Here is a 19685-nt window from a genome sequence, read left to right as displayed (position 1 = left end):
ATCAAATGAGATATACTGAAAATCAGCAACATACGTGAGGAGAAACAAATGAATATGTTCATGTCTTTTAAAAACATCCAAGAATCATTGTAGTCCTGGCTTGATCTTTCACTCAACATATTGGAATTATGAAAACTTGCATATAAAAAAAAAGTGTGCCAATAAAAATCTCTACTCATTTAAACTAATTCCTTGGTAGCCATGTTTGTAAAAAGTCAAGATGAAGACTTTGACTGTCTTTATGTTCAACAAAAAACCTATTGCCACAGTCTTTTGTGAAGCTTGCAGTGCATAAGATAAGGCAGTTTGCTTTTGTGATGTCTTTCCTACTGCTCTCTGTCTGTCTGTCTGTCTGTCTGTCTGTCTGTCTGTCTGTCTGTCTGTCTGTCTGTCTGTCTGTCTGTCTGTCCATCCGTCCTTTCTGTGTGAGTGAGGTCTGGCTGCAGGGTCAGATGTAGCCACCCATTAGTCTGCTGGAAAGAAATGATCATTTATCACCTAGTGATTCATGGGGATTGGGTTTCCAAGGCTTACGGAGGAAAAAACAAAGAGAGGAAAACAGGACAAATCTTCTTAAGTTAAGATTGTGCACGCATAAAAAGATTGGCCGTACAAAATACATAATAGGGATGTTATAAAAACGTAGTTCATGAATTATTTTTCGGAACAAATATCCTAATCTCTTCAGATGAACTAGCTCACCTTGCACAGGTACACTCACACAAAAGTGATGCATGTGACAGATAACATTTTTTTAGACATATTTACTGTCATAAATGCAGAATGCAATTTCTTTTTTTAAGTTTCGTAAATTAAAAATTTGACTCAAATGAAAAGCATCTATGCACATTTTTAAAACCTCCATACCATCAGTCTTTTGGATGAATTACATCCCAAATTGATGAGGATGGAAAATGTAAAAAGCTCAGGTCCAGCACAAGTACATTACCCTTTCTTCAACTCACTTGAATTTCAAATTTTTTTTGAGTCTAGCCTTTGGCGAGGTGGACTGTCAACACTCTTGATGCAACAGGCACAGCACACCCAGCTCCTGCTCGGAAGAGCAACTACCACAACTATGCAAAACAACAACAAAAAACTGGGAAAGAGTCAAGATGAAAATAATGTTGCAGTGAGACTGGCTACTTTATACTGTACATTTTATTTTATAACTATTATAATGAGCAGTTCATTGATAAAATCTGTTCAAGTGAAAATCATGACTGGACCTGAATCCAGGTTGTTCATTGTCCTTCAAGCTATTTCTATGTTTTTGTCTGGGATGGTAAGTGTGGGTGCATGTGTGTGTTTGTGCCTGAGACAGAGCATGTATCCAGATTCATACTACTCTGATGGTATCTTGCTTTGTGTATCTTGCTTTGTGTGTCTTGCTTTGTGTGTGTGTTTGTTTGTGTGTGGGTGTCGGGTCCTCCTCTGAAGTCCATCTGACAGTAACCAAATCCCCCTCGATGTGTCTAGCACACAGACAGATCTATGACGGCTGTCTGTCAGGAGCAGTGACCCTGGCCTCCCTTGCTCTTTAGCTGTGCATCCACCATGCAGAGTGAAGGTCAATGACAAGGTGGGGGGGAGGAATGGCCATGGTATGGTCACTAGTGAAGATGAAGGAATGTGTTGCATGGTGGGAAGTACACATCACTAACATAGTAAATATACATGTATAGCGCCTTTGTAGTCTTCTGACTACTCAAGCGCCTTTAAACTGCAGGTCACACCTACCTATTCACACAAGATGACAAATGCTACCATGTAAAGTTACCATCAGCATTAACTAATCCAAGTTAAGTTAAGTGTCTTGTCCAAGGACACATCAACATAAAGCTGCAGAAGCTTTGGATCAATCCCCCGACCCTTCAGTTGAAAGACCACTTATGTCTAACAAATTAAGCACAGATGTTATCAATGCTAAATCATCGTTAAATTACATTTTAAACTTAGGCTAGTGTACAAAACCAACAATGTTGTACCACTGAGTCCCCACCTTGGACATCATTTGTATCAAAAAGAGACCAAGTTAAATTTTGTTAAACCACAGTCAGGTCTACTAACTGAGGCAAGACCTCTTAAACTGCTGTACACTGTTTCACCAAATCAAAGAAATCTTTTAAGTGGAATGCTCTCCAACCACTCTGCAGGGGACAGACCTCTGACTCCAAATGTTTTGAAATTACATTTTGAGTACACTGTGCCAAAGCTGACAGATTTTGCTTGCTACTTGACAGTCACATCAGTTTCTAATCTTTGCAACATTCCCCTTAAATGTTTGGGAAATGTTTGTTGGGTAGCTTTCTAGTTCCAAACAGTGTTCCGGGGGACCATTTTTTGCACAAAGTAAAATTTGTGTATTTAGTTCAGAAACTATAGCATATAGTTGTTTCACTTCTCCAACTTTCAAATTTTACAACCAAATCTATATAGTGCACTTTTAATAGAAGATGACACAAGTGTTTATATTAATAATGGCAGCTTTGTGGCACATAATAAATTGACATTTCTTTGTTAGTTGAGCACAATGGTTCTGAATGAACTAGCTATCCTGACAAAAAACTGGGCACATACGGTACTGTATGTCTATATTTCCCCAAAAATGTTGAAATGTCTTCTGACTTTTTCCAGTTTGTACCCTGATGTTAAAATTAGTGGTTGCAAGTGAAATCTGTTGAAGACTGTTGAATGACTTGATATTAAATACCTAAAAAATGTTTTGTGTTATTTCTTGTCTTGAATAAAACACCATCTTTGGCTTGAACGATTAGTTGCTCCAGTTACTCCCAAAGGCTAATTATTGCCATCAACCTCTGACAAACTATTGTATTTTGTGCTAATTACAAAATGTCAGTATGCTAGCATGTTAAAGTAAGACTAGGGGTGTCTATTATTGTAGGCTTGTGTGGGTATCTTAAACATTTTATCCTACAGTATCAGTGGCAAAAGCTGCAATACAATGATTTTTTTAAGAGAATTTGTGTGGTATGTGTAACACATCTAATGTGTGTCTTTTATTGCTAGAAATTGTTTTTTCATCACATTTATTTATTGGACCCAGTTATAATTCTTACGTTAGTTATGGATGTAAGTTGGTGCTACAAAAGTCATCAGACATTCACTTTTATTTAGACATTTAGACCCCCTAATCTCTTGAATGCCCAGATCATATCTAAATCTTTTTCTTAACTTGAAGTCAAGTACAACCTCAGAGGTCAAAAGAGTTTTGATAAACAGTTCTCCAGAACTACCTTGAAAAGCATGTGTGCCACGAGACGTGGTGTAGAACTGTGGAATAATCTAGATGAAAACATCAGACTTTGCAAAAACCTGGCACATTTTATAAAGGTTTACAAAGAGTTTATTTTTTTCAAATATGAACAAAACGAGTAAAACATGAATCATGAGTCTAGATCAGTGGTGTCCAAACTTTTTTTCTTGCGGGCCAAAATTGTCGCGTTAGAATCGCTCACGGGCCACAGGGGTTGTTTTGTTTGTTTGTTTTTTAAATATTGAAAGGAACTTTTTGTATTTATCTTCAAAAAATAATGTAAATACACAATAACTAATTGCAGTGGGAAACTGTTGTGTTCTAATTTTTTGGAAAGAATAGTCAGGCTTTTATAGGTCTCCCTCGCCAACATGAAAAAGAAAAAAATAAGGAAATATGCCATCTGATGAGGCCTGGGGCCAAAATCTTCTGATTCTTTGATTTGAAGTCAAGGGCCACAAAAAATCCACTCAAGGGCCACAAATGGCCCCCGGGCCGCACTTTGGACACCCCTGGTCTAGATGCTGCTAGAATCTATGGTAAAAGTTTGGTATCTCTCTTCCTACTTTAACAATTTGTACGTTTAAAAACGACAAGATATGTGTTATTATGGACCTATCAAAGGTCTAAGAAAGACTTGGTAAATGTTTTTGTATTTCTGTTTTTCATTTCCTATCAAAGGATTAATTGATGGTAAAAAATGTCGTATTCCTCTCTTCTTTATAATTTAAATGATCACAAGTAAATTGTCACAAACTGCTCTTTCATGTTTGATAAGTCAGGGGTAGGGGTCACATAAGTTCTGGGAACTTCACCCTACTCCTTTTGAGAGCATTTTCTCCCTGTTTCTTTTATTACCTGTGAGTAAATCTGTTCTATTATTTTGTCTGCTGCTCAAATGAACTAATAAACTAAACTAACTAACCCCTTTTCTCTGATTGGTCTTTCTCCTCTGGCCTCCTCTTCCTTGCTGTTTCTCAAGCCATCTGTTTTGTAACGGGATCCCTGCATCATTATGAATAACAGGAAACAGTCGTTGTGGCTTCCCAGCTATGCAACTGTTTATGTCCTCCATACACCACAGCGGGACAAGTTATTGGGATAAAAGGCCATCAGGACAATAGACTTGGCTACTCTCTCACATTTCCTATGAGTCAATTCCACAGATTGGCAGGTTCAGCTCCATTGAATAAACCTCATATAGAAATATCACTTCGTTAAAACGTAATGTGATTCATTTTTTTTGCTGCATATATGAAACATGTACCGTTTGAAACTTGTGAGGTTAATATTGTTTAACCATTTTGTTTTGGGTGAAGGATGACTGATTATTGCAGCACAACCACTAAAAGTTAAGTTGGGTTCGACTCAAAGGTCTCAGTGGAAATATACAATATTTCAGATGAGCTGAAATTCAATATCAACTGTGTCTAAATTGATCTGTGTTAAAGAACATTTAAATATTTTTGTTACACTAAAATCAATCCAGTACATTCAGAGGAGCCTAGATAAAAAACATGTCTTGTTTTTTTCTTGTAGTACTGTATTTCACATGGATTGTCCTGCATTTACATATGCCTAAATGACTGATAGACATTCTTCATGGTTCAACGTCACTAAGAATGCTTGTCTGCCTACCCATTGTGAAAGAAGCATCCCATTGTGTTTTTCCTCAACCACAAGACAAACACTGACACAGGAACGTTGTGCATTTGAAGCTAATCTGTATGCTTGATGACAGATTCTCAGCTACATTTTCTCTACATTATCTAACGCTCGATAAAGCTTGAATGCTCTGGAATGGAGTGAAATTACATTGAAGTAATGACAGGGTATACAGTATGTGCACATATGTTTCCTTACCACATTCTTCCACTGGGAACTGCTTCCAGACTAAAATTAACAACCATTCTCAAGCTGTAAAAAGCAACAACAATTTAAGTAAGTAATATTGTCTTTTGTTATGTGAACACAAAAATAATGTTTAATCTGTTGGTGGTTTGTTTTAGAGCTACTCTTAGATCTCTGGCTTCTGTACTTTTCATAACATAATTATTGAATTTGTGTGACACTGGAGGTGTCTACAGTTTGGGATTTATGATTAAACAATTTTCTGTGAATAAGCAGGTTACCCTGCAGATACCAAGTGAAAGAAAAGTACTGTTATTTGTGTCCACATTGTACACTTGACTCACTATATATGACTATTGAAGCCATTTAACTGAAGTTAATGTTAAAGAACTAAAGTTCAGGCAAAGACAGGTTTGTACACTGGGCAAATGGCCTGAGTGTTCAGCAAGTGCAGCTACTGTTACGACCTTAAATTGTTGCATGCTCTCTAGTTATGCATTTATCTTGCATGTCTCTGTCTTACTTGACAACATTTATTCTAATTAAATATCCAGAAGAAACTAAAATAACAATTTTAAGTCCACATTCAGTCAAGCATGTATCTCAGCCTTTTGACACCGCACCCACTTGAACTCTTTTCAGAACACGTCAAAACAAAACATCTCTTCTGTAATAGGCCTGGTTTGTTACGCGGACCAAAAAGCAGGCATATCTCGGCCTGGCTAAGCCCAAACTGGCCCACACCAGGTCTTTAATTCCCCATGATACATGCTCTACAATCAAGTAGCTTTTGGAAGAAAGTACCATCTTTATTGCAGTTTATCCATTTGGTTTATGTATTATTAAATTGTGAAGTAGGCATGACAACCACAGGTATTGCTGACACACTTTAACCCCCCCCCCCCCACCCCACCCACACACGTCCTTCTGAGAGAAGTGGGGGAAGTGTCTTCTGCCCTTTGGGACTAGCCTAAATCCTGGTCAGTATTCTGGTAGAGTCTGTCTGTTCTTTTAAACTTAAGACCCCACATAAAAACAACCTGCAGCATGAGAGAAAACCTATTTTTTCCTCACTCATGAATAAGGAAGTTTGTGTGTTAAATGGACATGATCCAATTGATGAAATTATCCTATTTTCAATTCAAACCAATGTAGTTCATGATCTAAGGAATCAGCTTCACAACTGCAACAACACCCATGGCTTGTTGTCACTGTGCTCACAGTGCTCTCAAAGAAACGTTCAGCTTTTGGAACAATAAGTTCTAAGATATGATTGAAGATGATTTTTTTTTGTCAAGCGATGCAATCAGAGTCTTTCCTCCACCATATAACGGTACATGTTGGCAGTTGGTAAAAAAACCCCCAACAGAATAAAATGTTTAAGTAACACAGTAAAAGTAATAAGTTGTCAGTAAGGTATCAAATAATTCAGCGAAGAATAAAGAACACAACCATGAGTAGTAATACTCGAGATCCTGACCTGCCTCATGATAAAAACAAAACATCAGAACCTGGTCCAAGCGCAAAAGGTTTCTATTCACAATCACAAACACAGGAATACATTGTGTATTTTAGTTTTACTTTTCATCTTAACTTAGCTATATGTCACATGCTCCACTTATTCAGAGAAAATTCTGTGTAGTCCTTTGGTATAATATACATATGATATTTTCTAATGGATGTGTGTTTATATGTCCGCTTTTTCTTGTCACCCACTAAATGTGTTAATAGTGAAATGTTGTGGCACTAACTTGCCCCTTGAATGTTGCATAGTCGCAAAAATCGTTCACTGTATCCGGTTTTCTGTTTAACTGAGAGAGATGGTCAAGTGGATGTGCGTTTCAAAAAGGCGGGAGTAGAGTGCAAAAACAAGGTGGATCATGTCATATACATTTGCCGCATTGAAAAGGTTAAATGAAAACTAGAGTTAAATGATAGCTAAAGCATGTTTATCAAAGCATACCTTCATGCTACAAGATGCTGTCGCTTCCTCTTCATGCCAAAGATTTAAAGTAGTAAAGATAGAGGGCTGCCAGTCCCACATCAATTATACCTAACTTAACACCTCTTTCCACAGATACAAGTTTAGTCCTGACAGTATGGAGGTAGTGGCGATGCTTATCATGTTCTTACGGTATAAACTGCTGAGGGGTCTGATGAACCAGAGCAATATATTGCATCAACATTGTGTTCAACCTTTAAGGCAATGGATACAATAGAATCAATAGAGGGCTTTATTAATTAACCTTTCTGTGTTAGTTTGAAGACCAGAAGTTAAGGAGGCCATAGAAAAAGCTTACACATAAAATTAATGGGATCCTCAATATCCACAAAAGTTGAACCAGTTTTGTTTACTTTCTTATGTATTTTTATGATTCTCTTTAAAGTGGATGGTAAAGCTGGCCTGACTTAAGAAAACCTGAAGAAAATGTTTTAATCAAATAACAATAACAATGATGTGTTTCTTCACCAAATCTTTGAATGTTGTTATTTTGTTGTAAGTATATATGAAGCTATAGAGAATTTCCTGTGATCTAAAAACAGGTTTAAGGGGCATTCAAAGCAAGCAACATGTTCTGCAAGCCTTACAATAAAACCGCTATAAATTTAAAGCAGGAAAATTGATTTTGATACTTTCTTGGCCAGTTTTATTTAAGCCACAGCAGTCATTTAAGGTCAAACTTGGTGATTTCATTGTATCAAAGAAAGCAAAATCTATATTATTATGGTTTGACATACTCATGTGGTGAGACACAAAAGAGGGTTTCTACTTTTGCTGCTTTGCCTGAAGCCCATACAGTATCTCTCGCATCTCCCACAGCAGTTTTACGATAACTTCTTCCACAGGACAGGTTTTGATTACACAAAACCATACTTCTTCACATACTTACTTCTCTTCTCAAAAACGTTCTCGATAGAGGGGAACATCGACATGAACAGAATCATGTTATTGCTTTACACAACTTGTCTTTCTCTTAAAGTCAGCCTCCAGCACCCAGTTCAAACTTCACCATATATCTTACCCTTATACAAACATATTGTACCATATATTACACAGTATATACATTTGTTTAATGACTGTGTACACCAAATCAAAAAAGAAATCATGGGCTGAAAAGGGAAGGGTCAAGTTCCCTCCACATGCGCTGAGAGACTGACCTCGATATATCAATGTTGTAATTAAAGCTACATTTCATGTCTCAGTGGCTTTCCCCATAATATTTACACTCCTGCTGCAGCAGTTCAAGAGAATTCCCCCCTGTATGTGATACAGCGGGGAGCAGAATTCAAATAAACATCCACTCAGAGGTAACAGGTTTAAGATGTCGCAGTCAGACAGTCATCCATCTTGTGGTTGAGGTCTCTGTCACCTGCACTGCGAGTGAACAGGAAAGCCTTGTGTGTATGCGTGAGTGTGTAAATGTGTGTTTGGGCCTGTGGATGTACCGTATGAACACATGCTGAACTGGGCGTGTGGGACTGTGTAGACACATCAGGAAAATGGTTGCCCCCGACATCCATCAGAAGATCAAACATGGAAATAATTAAGGCAACAGTAAATAACGTGGAGATGAAACAATAAACAGCGAGCAGTACTGAGACACATGTAACAGACGAACGTCAGGCCTTACTGTTTGATGTCTGATTTTACCAACTGGCTGTCAACAGTATGTGCAAGACAGAGACAGTACACTGAAGTCAAGCCGTGAGTGTAATGCTACTGTGTGCCTTATATAATCCCCAGTTTAAAAGAAACTGACTGGATGTTACTTTGTCTCCGATTCTAATATTACATGGGCTTGTTTGAAATGTTGTTGGTCAATCCCAGATTGAGGAAGACAGATGTTTTGAAAGTGTGTTGATACTGTGTTCTACTTCTGGGTAAAGTTCTGGGATAAACAGCTGGTTAGCTTTATCTGTTCTCCCTTTGTCTAAATGTGTGTGCGTGTGTGTGTGTGTGTGTTTTATGTTCACAGGTAGAATAGATCCATAACAAGCATGGTTCTTCTTATGATCGTGTTTAGCAAATTTGACTTTTTTTATGTTTTGGCTAATAGACTCAATGTATTGTTAATATATTGTGAATGTATTTGATTGAATCTTGATATCTGTCATGTAGTTTTATATAACCAAACGCTGTATTTCTGGAATACACTTTAAATGTAAAAGGCCAACCAGGGACAAAAGCCCAAAACCCACTCTGCGTAACTTCAGTTTAATGCCCTGCATGAGAACTGTATTAAATTGCATCATCCCTTTTGAAAAAAACACATTTAATTTGGTACAAATAAACTCTCCTGATATAAGAAAGAGTCAGCATAGATTGAATGAAGAAGAAAAAACAGCAGCATATGGTAGATGGTAACTTAAAACATGGTGGCGTATTGACATTCCTTCACCAATGACTGATGAGTCCAGTCAGTGTGGTACGACTGCATGTATGTGTGTGTTTGACGGAGAGAGGTATCAATAATTCCCATCAATCATCCACTTCCTGCCTCAGTCAGCAGCTGGTACGTAGGAGAACTGTGAGAATCATTAATTACACACACACACACACACGCACACTCACACGCACACACTACATCATTACTGTCAACAGCTGCCTTGCAGGCCTTGCAAGTACCCAAATAACATCATTATCACAAATATTCTTCGACAATGTGGCCCCCTCTCAGTCCCCCCAGCCCTTTGCTCCATGTGGAACCAAAAGGAACATGACTGCTTTCTTCAGTCTGATCCCCCCCAGCCGCACCACAGGGCCCTCAACACCCATCTGCACTTCACACAACTGAGCTCACCTTTGACCCTGGGGACGTGTCAGAGAGGATTTGGAGCGCCTGTCAGTTGACGGTGGCATGGGGGGTAAGAGAGTTCTGTGTAATGAGTAAGAAGTGTGTGTAAACATCTGTTTATGGGTTGAGAGAGCTGTGCATCTGTCTGAGTGTATATATGTGGACTGTACAGAGAGAGGACGAGTGCTGTTTGTGATGAAGATGAAGCTCATTGGGGTGAAAGTGTGTGACCTGCTGTGTTTATCACCGATGACAACATGTAAAAGTCATTTGGAGAAAGAATTTGCTCTCAGCTCATAAATCACAATCTAAGACTTCACACACTCACAAAGGTTTATTATAACACACTAATACTTATTTTTATTTTACACTATTTTTAACACTGTCCTGTCAGAAAAGGCATAATGCGCATAATTAATAAGACTGAAAGGGCACAGCTTGTATTTTATTATAACCAAGGAATCTTACACCTTCATTTCCAGTTATTTCCATGTTTTATATTCTATTTTCCTCAGTAAAAAAAACATGGGTTAGGGTTAGGGTTACATGAAGACCATTTATACATTCCTGTCACAAACATCGAGGCTCTGTTGACGCCTCCCATTAATCGTCTTTTGAAGCAGACTGCCTGAAGTGGTCCAAGCTGTCCTGGCTACTGGCCAGAGGAACTGGTACTCGAGCAGAGTCATGCAGGGTCAAGAGTGCCTGTGTGATAGAGCAGCCCTGGCAGCTTGATGGGAGATAAATATTTAGCTTGTGCCCTAACTTCATCTTTTTCCAAAGAACATCACAGAGTGGGTGCATAAATATGAAATTAATTTACGTAATTGCAGATGAATTTAAAAAGGCAACATATTTATTGATTTAAAGTAATTTTCGGGCTGTGCATTGAGGAAATGTGTCTGTCTTTTCAGAAAAATAAGCAGAGCATCCCGGAAAGCAGTCAGAGCATTAACGCATTTCATGGTACAATGTATTTCAAAGTTCATCACAATAGTTTTTTTTGATAGTAGGAGACATTTTAAATCCCAGTTTGGCTTTGTTTTCTTGACAAAAATGTCCAAGTGTTATTGTGTACCCTGCCTCTCATACTCGAGCCCCTCTATCAAATGACAAACTGCTGTTGTTATTTCCCCGATCAGAGATCACAGTTGGTCTTTGTGGTGGTACTACAAACTGGGGTCAGCTTGGGTAAGGTATGTGAGAACGGTCATTTATGGCTCTCCTCTACCTCGGTGATTTGTCTTAATCACATCAATCAAGGTTCTTTAATCTTGATAGCCAAGTATGCTACAGCTCTATAAGGTTTAGCAGAAAAGATCAGAAAGAAAAAGATATCTGAATGGAGAACAGGAAGGTGATTGCAGTTAAGTTCAAGTGGGGACTATTGACGTCCTTAGGAGTGGTATCAAGTGGATGCACCTCCATCTGTCTCTGTGGTGATACAGCCTCCCAAGTGTCGACCTGTCCCACATGTTAATCATTACAGACCGCCTGTTGCTGTTTTCCAGCAAATAACCATCTTAGTGAACTTAAAGCCTGAAAGATCTTTTTTTTTGTAGAAAGATTTTTAAAGATTAAACACAAAATATCAAGGTGAGATGTGTTACAACCCGGCTCTCAGCTGCAACAAGAAAATACGAAAAAGAACACGATTTCTATTCAAAATGCAACCCAGTTTATTCACATAAACAGCAAAACTCGTGTCACACAGCCGCGCCGCGCCGCCACGTTCCCACGGTCCGTGTGTGATCCTCAGAGAGAGCGAGAGAGCCATCTTTCCTCAGTCGTTTTATGGAGGAAGACTACCCTGGTCCAAGGTGCAGCACATCCGCTGATTACAACCCCGCCTTCTGGAACCTGCAACAGAGTACAACCAGCAGCACGGGAACACCAATAGGTGTGGAGGGGTCGTCACAGATGAAATAAAGGAGTTGATGAAACTGTGAAGCGTTGTTTCAAAGTGTGAATAAATGTAAATGTAAAATACCATTAAGTCCAGTTTTCGGCTGTTGCTGAGTTTTCAAAATGTTTTCAAAAAGACACTTTAAAGTAATCTCTTGCTAAAAAGGGTATGAATAAGTCATGAATGGTCATTGTCATGAAAAGTCATGATTATGAAAAAAGGTAATTGTAGTTACGCACATGACAGAACCTGCAGGTCAATTAAATAAAAGCAGAAAAAAAAGTTTCAACCAAACTGCCTTTTTGAGCTGTTATGGACTTACTTTAGATCATTTCAAGTAAAAAGATTCATCATTGGATTTACATCTGAGCAGAGTAAGCAGGTAAGTTGTAGGTTCTTTTTGTTTGACTCTACAGATGTTCACATATCCATGAAGTCAGAAAAGTCAAGTTGTATACAGTATAGTACCTTTCATCTGTGACATTAAAGGCAGGCTAGGTCATTTTTGAAAGGCATGATTTTTAAAGTTGCATCCTCTTTGTTCTCTGTATTCAGCCACCTCCTCCCCTCTGTGCTCCCTCAAAAACCATTAGTCCAGAAACAGATTTCACCTCATGCTTCAAGTGTGGGCTCGTGCATGCATCGGATAGAAAGGCTTGATTGGTTTCTGAAATGTCTACCGAGTGCAGACATTGGTTGAAGATTTTAAGTGTTTACAACTGCTACAGATTTTTTCATTTATTTTTCAGAGCACATGAATTATTATTATTATTATTATTATTATTATTATTATTATTATTATTATTATTATTATTATTATTTCGACCAAAATCTCAAAAGTGTATCTGCCTTTAAATTATTACCACACACACATGAATAATACACTCTTTAAATTATTTTCCAAGCAATGACAAATATTTGAAAAAAAAAATCTATTTATTTTTTACTTGTTCCTTTTAGTGACTACTTCATCATGAACATCCTAAATAAGTCATGACTCTTGATGGCTGAAACACAATACACTGTTAATTCATGTACATTGCTATTTTTCCATTATGGATATATGGATTATTTAATGATTAATACATGCATGAACTAAAGCGTTACTACCAATAAAAAAAAAAAAACCAAAAAAACATTTTTGGTCAGTCAGTGCTAAGTAAGTGATATGGTCGAGGGAATGATATGGATTTTTTTTCATTTGTCCCATGCAATTGAAAATAATAATAATAATAAAAAAAACTATTATTCCTGTTTGATTCATCTTGGTTGCATCAAAATGTTGCTGACACATCTTGTGTCTGATTGTTATCTCTTTCAGGGACTAGGATCAGATCAGTTCATATTGAATTATGACTGTGGTTTAATATCATCATCTGATGGCTCACGGCTGAATACTCTGTGGTTCATGTGTGTCAGAAGGTAATTCAGAATGTTACTGACACATCTCCCTTTAGTGTCATCGCTCATTCTTTTATAATGCACGATTGTGATCTCATCTTGTAATTAACTTTTATCACATTACTGTTGTTATTTGGATCATAAGACTGTAGAATACAACTAAGTCTTCTTTTTTAAAGTTCTTCATGACTCCCTGATGTCATCTCTTATCCTTTTCCGATCATGTCTTGATGTTGAATCTAAGTCATAAATCATAGTCACATGTTCACAATGACAAGCAGATGCTCACCAAGGTTCATAACCACATTGTGCCTCATGCTAGATATATGAAAGCAAGTTTGTCACAATAGTGAGAGTCCTCCTCGCCCATTGATCCAAACAATAAAAAGGCTCCTCCTCTTTCAGTATACCACACCTCCTCATTTTTTCTTTGTTCTTTTTTCTTTCCACAATTTCCCAGCTTGGGATCAATAAAGTACGTACCTACCTGCCTGCCTGCCTGCCTGCATGCCTGAATTTTTAACTTGAAATTTTATGACTTTTCCTACATTGGCACCAACAGTACAAAAAGTGAAATGTTGCTTTTATTCACATTTCCATGTAAGCTGTACAAAAAAGGGTACAAAGGTGGTCTTTGGGTCAAAATGACCCGTGAGGCAGAAAGAGTTGAAATCAAAGTCACAGAGTTATTTACAATGTTTTAGTTGTTTTAGTCAATCAGTAGCAGAAGTAAACAAGTCAAATCATGTGGTCTTCTCGCGGACTGCTGTGCCTTTGGTCAGTCTCAGATCAATTAGTAGTAAACATGAACAAGACAGTAGCAGGAGTGAACAACACAAAGGCGTTCTCGCAGGCTGCAGAGCTCTTTTTCTGTGGATTTCCAGAGATTATAAAGGTGCTGCAGATGACAGGGCCCCGAATTCTGTCTGTGCTGAAGCCATGAGTGTGCGTTATAGCGTTGAAGAGGCTCTAGAGTAGATTTTTTCAGATGTCCAGCAAGACAACTCTGATTCAGAAGAGGAAGTGGAGGATGTATCAGAAGACGAAGATGGGGAGGAATACAACCCAGAGCATGATGAATCATCTTCAGAAGAGGAAGAAAACCCTGAAGCTGAAAGAGAGACTTTCCTTTCAAAAAATGGGAACATAACATGGTCCTCAGCAGCATATGACCAACACGGCAGGCATGCAGAACAAAACGTTATAAAGATGACCCCAGGACCCACAAGGTATGCCGTTTCTCATGTTATGCCTTCACGCCCACCACCACTCTAGTTTCTTACCTCCCAAAGAAAAACAAGAATGTAGTTCTTCTGAGCACACTGCACACAGACGGTGACATTAGCAATCGTGAGGACAGGAAGCCAGTCATCATCCTAGACTACAACCGCAACAAGGGAGGTGTGGACAACCTAGATAAGGTGATTGGAACATACAGCTGCAGAAGGATGACTGCCCGCTGGCCCCTGGTCATCTTCCACAACATCATTGATGTTTCCTCCCACAATGCCTTTGTGATTTGGAGAGAGATCAACCCGACCTGGATGTCTCGTAAGCAGAACAAGAGGAGGGTGTTCCTGGAGCAGCTGGGAAAGGCACTTGTAATTCCACTCATTGAAAGAAGGTCCCCCACACAGAAGCCTCAACAGCAGTTGTGAAAGCTATTCAGAGTGCAGGAGCTCCCGATCAACCTGAGGATCCAGCTACCACAGCCACTTCCCCAGCTAGGGCAAGTAAGAGGAAGAGATGTCAGTTCTGCCCTGAAAAGAAGGACTGGAAAACACATACTGTGTGCTGCAGGTGTAAGAAATATATCTGCAAAGGCTGCGCACTTGCATACTGCCCTACATGTGCCAAGCCAATTAGTTGAATGGGTTATGTTAGTTTTCATATTTTTGTATTGTACATTGTCTTAAATTGTTCACTGGAGAAAGAAAAGAAAGAAACTGAGTCATTGGGATGAATAAAAATGCATTCAAAACTCCTTTTTGCACATTTCTTTTCTTTTCTTAAGCTATAGAAATGAAGTGAAGAGGCAAAACTCAGGTATTCACACATTTTGTGGTGAATGACAAGTTGTTTCTTCAAGCAAGATTAAATTTGGTGTTTAAATTCAATTAAGCTGCTTATATTAGGGGTTTAGTAAAGACGGGTCATTTTGACCCGGAGAACACAGGGTGTATACAGAAAATGAGGACAACAGGAAGGGTATACTAAATACGTGAAAAGTCCTGAGGGCTGGAACAAATGAAGTAAACATGTGACAGTAAAAAGCTGATGCGAAATATGAATTTACAACTGCAGTTTATCATTCTTTACGAAGACAAAAATATATTTTCAAATCAAATTAGGCAGTTCTTATAAATCCCATGTTGTATTCCATTTGGCCCAGTTGCTTAATCCATGAAAAGAATGATATAACTCTATGTCGGTCTAAATCTGAGTCAAAAACAAAACCCCAAAATCCTACTTCTGGGGCCTGTACTACGAAGCGAGTTCCACACATCAAGGGTCTCTTTAGGTGATCTGGCTTCATTAACCAAGGGTTTCAGTCCTACAAGGGTTGTTCACTTCTTACTTGGGTTTATTGCCACAGTAACTTGTGCTGCACACCTGACCTGCTCTGGAGCAGGTTATGATGGATATAAAAGACCAACCTGAGAAAATCTCCGCCCACTGACCAATCAGATCTTTAGATCATGGTCGGGAGGAATTACTTGTGGTTACCTAATAGGTTACTTATTGGTTACTAAGTGGTTACTTAGCAGTTAGTTCATTTGTGTCCCACTAACTTATTGTAAATCTTTCAATAATGACATTAGTTTATTTCTAAACCTGTTTTCTAATAATCATTAATAATAAGACTTGAACAAATGCAATGGTGAATCACCCATGCTGCACTTGGATGAAGTGGAACTTGACCCTTTGTTCCTTTTGCTATTCAAACCAACTGGAGAAGTCACTGAAGTCAAAGGTCAAAGCTATGGGAAAGAGTCATCAAGTCATCAGTCATTAAGTCAATACCCGGGAGATTCCGAACTCTTTACTAAAACTAACAACAGCAGCCTCCTTTTCCCTTCCAACACGCAATATATAGTATTATTATTATTCCAGTGTTGTACAGTATTTCCTTGTTTAGTTTTGTTATCCTGCCTCATCCTCTGTTGCTCTTTCTTGCACCATCTCTCCCTCCCCGATTGACTGTCCAAGCCAAGTTCAGGACCATGGTGTAAAGTTGCCTCAATATTTGTTTCGTTTAGTCTTCTTCACCTTGCCCTCCGCCTCCTCTCCTTTCTAATCCCTATGTCAGTCAGGACCACTTTGTAAAACTGGATACATTGATGCAATTATCTATATTTGGGAGTATGGCTTTGAGGGATCTCCCTGCCTTTCCACGTGCTTACGAGGAAAGCATTAGGCAGGGATAGCACACATACTGTACCTTCCCGTGCATACAAGGAACGTTATAAAGCAGCAGGAGGAGGAAGATTGCAATTGCGCTTGCAAATGTACTTGCAAATGTGGCATGCAGGGGGGTAGAGAAGCATAGGCGGGCAAGAACAGTTTAAATAAGGTGACATAAGAACTATTCGGCCAATAGGATGCTTTTAGCAGATCAGCTGTTCATCAGCTGATATGGCTTGCATGAGATCTGCTGATGTGAACTCTGGCACGATATTAAAGCGTGACACCGTGGCCTGCTTGACCATACGCGAGGCTTCATTTCTGGGTGTTGTGAATCCGAAGGAGCCATAAAAAGGGAAACGCAAAGCTCTCAGCCATAGCAGCAGTGCATCCCCTGTGAAATCCTAGAAGGCCATTAAGCTAATGGGGCACTCTGGCCCAGCCGGTGGTATAACTCAGTTCTCGAGCTCTAAGGCCGGGACCAGGCACAAAGGGGCCCGTGTTCCTCTGTGTTGCTGTAAACATTGCACAATGAGTTGACTTCACAGCATTAAATAGACTTAAATGGGCAACTCTCACGTAAGAAGAATTAAACACAGGTGTCAAAAGGATGCATGTCAGTACATCCTTTAGAAATAGGCTTATTGTATTTATATAAAGAACTTTCTACATTTGGCCTTAAAAAGCACAGATATCATGAAAAGTGAGTGCTATAAAATGCATCACCAAGAGTTAAGTGCAGCCACTCCAGCAGTTTCAATTGGGATCGGTAACATCACAAGCATCATCTGCTTCATTGCTGTTTATGAATGTTTTAAAGAGCTTGTCTTTGTCTGTCTTATTTGTCTTTGTGTCAATGCTACTTGTTACTGTATGTGTGCATTAATTTATATATCTGTATGTAAAGTTGAACATTAAAGCATTAACATTAAACACACATTAATTTGTAAAAAGGGCTTTAGTCAGACTAAAGGTAAGGACTTAATTTCTCCCTCCTCGTGAGAAAGGGCAGCTGAACTTCAGCTTTGACGGTCAAAACCATTTACTGTGTTTACACATGGTTAGCAGGTCAGCACTCACACACACACACCTACACACACACACACACACACACACACACACACACACACACACACACACACACACAAACACACATCAGTTGGTAGAAAATTGCTCAGTCACTCTCTCCCCTCCTCCCGTTTTCTCGACTGCTCAGTTTGTAGTTTAGTTTTTAACAGGAGGGGAAGGGATGATACCATCCTCAATTACAGAGGAAGTACCTTTTTTATGGGCCTCTATGGCGACACACACACACAGACACACAATGTGAGTGTGAGCTAATGAATTAACAATAGTTTACATTTCTTTACAGGTAGGATTGTAATTTCAGTGTACACTGTAAATGAAAGACAAAAATGATGGTGCCAATCGAATTTTCACCTCACTTTGTTTTGGCTATGATGGGTAAAATAAGGCCTGTTAAATGAAGGGGAATTATTAGTGTTGGGATTACAACTTCCTTAAAAACTGTACGTCCACTTGAAGCTCGGAAGGGAGTTTGAAAAGCAAAGAGGGCATATAAAACCATCATGTTAAAAGATGGATAAAAGCTCAGTAAAATTAGAGGTATCACATTGTTTAGCTTCTTCCCTTTTAGCATTCAAACCACCTGAGCGGTACGGTCACTCACTACTACAACAGGTTACACTACAGCCCCCTGCAAGACATGGGAAATCAGTTCCATTTCGCCTCTCTGTGTGCTCCCACTCACCTCCTCCTCCTCATGAACAATGAGAGTGGAGGAGTGTGGATCCCGTCTGTTCTCAGGACCAGGGGTGTAAATTCCAGCCCAGACCATGGGCTTCAGATAGTAGGAGAGATTGGGCTCTGTTTGCCCCCACCTCAACGTGGCCCTCAGGGGGGCTGCGGGATATTGAAGACTGGACAGCAGGGGGTTGGAGAGGGAGAGGGCGAGAGAGTGTGTGTGTTTTTTTTTGTGAGACTTTTATTCTCAGGGATTTCTTCACAGACACTTGGGGGGGGGGGGGGGATTCCAGGGCCTGCTCTCCTCATCACCTCTAGTGACCACAGGGCTAATTACACAGCAGGTCACACAAACGCATGCAAACACACACACATGCACACACACACACACACACGCTCAACCCTAGCATTGTATTTTTCATTTCGGTCATGTTAGAAGCAATTTCTTGTGTCATGTTGTGGGTTCAAAAATGTTTCTGTCCATCACTCTGTTGGTTAGTTCTTTGTCCACGTTGGTCTATAATAAATCCCTCAATACACTTGTGACTTGTTGAAATGAAATGAATAAAGACATTCATACTTTCCAGAGGATGAAAGCTTGTGACTATAATTAATCTCTGACTGAATCTCTTTGACTTTACATACAGTATTTTTCCCCATAAGGATACAAGAAAATAAAGAAGTTCTGGGAGTGTTTTATAGCTGGTGAGAGCTGACATTGATGGTTCTAGGACATTGGAGTTTACTGTGGAGGGTATCCTGTATCATCATGTTCTTCAACTGACCAAAAACCTTAATATTGAGGTCTACCGTGTAAATTGAAACCCCTTTGATTTGCTGGCTTTAACTGCCCATCTTATTGACTACCAATATAATGTCTTGATTTAGTAGTGATCAGCATAGTTGCATTTCAGCAGCAATGTCACTTGCTTACTGTGTTAGCACTAAGAATGCGAGAAAACTGAGATTAGAAACTCACAACTTGCTAAACCCTGCAATTCTGTAGATTTTCCTGTCAGGCACATCCTATTGGAATAAAAATAACAAAATAAATCAGTTTTTTTTCGTGACACAACTGAAGCATGTATTATAAATAAACTAAGTTTAACAACTCCTAAAAAACAACTAAAAAATAAGAATATGGCTTCCTCTCTCTCTTCGCCCACCACACAAGCACAGACACCCACACACAGACACACACTAACACCCCTGTCTCCATAAAAGCACATTAACACTAATATTGTGCTAACATGCTAGTCTCCAGGGGTGGGCTCTACTTTGTGAG

Source organism: Symphodus melops, assembly GCF_947650265.1.
Source record: "Symphodus melops genome assembly, chromosome: 5".
Lineage (NCBI taxonomy): Eukaryota > Metazoa > Chordata > Actinopteri > Labriformes > Labridae > Symphodus > Symphodus melops.
This window is presented reverse-complemented; position numbering follows the sequence as displayed.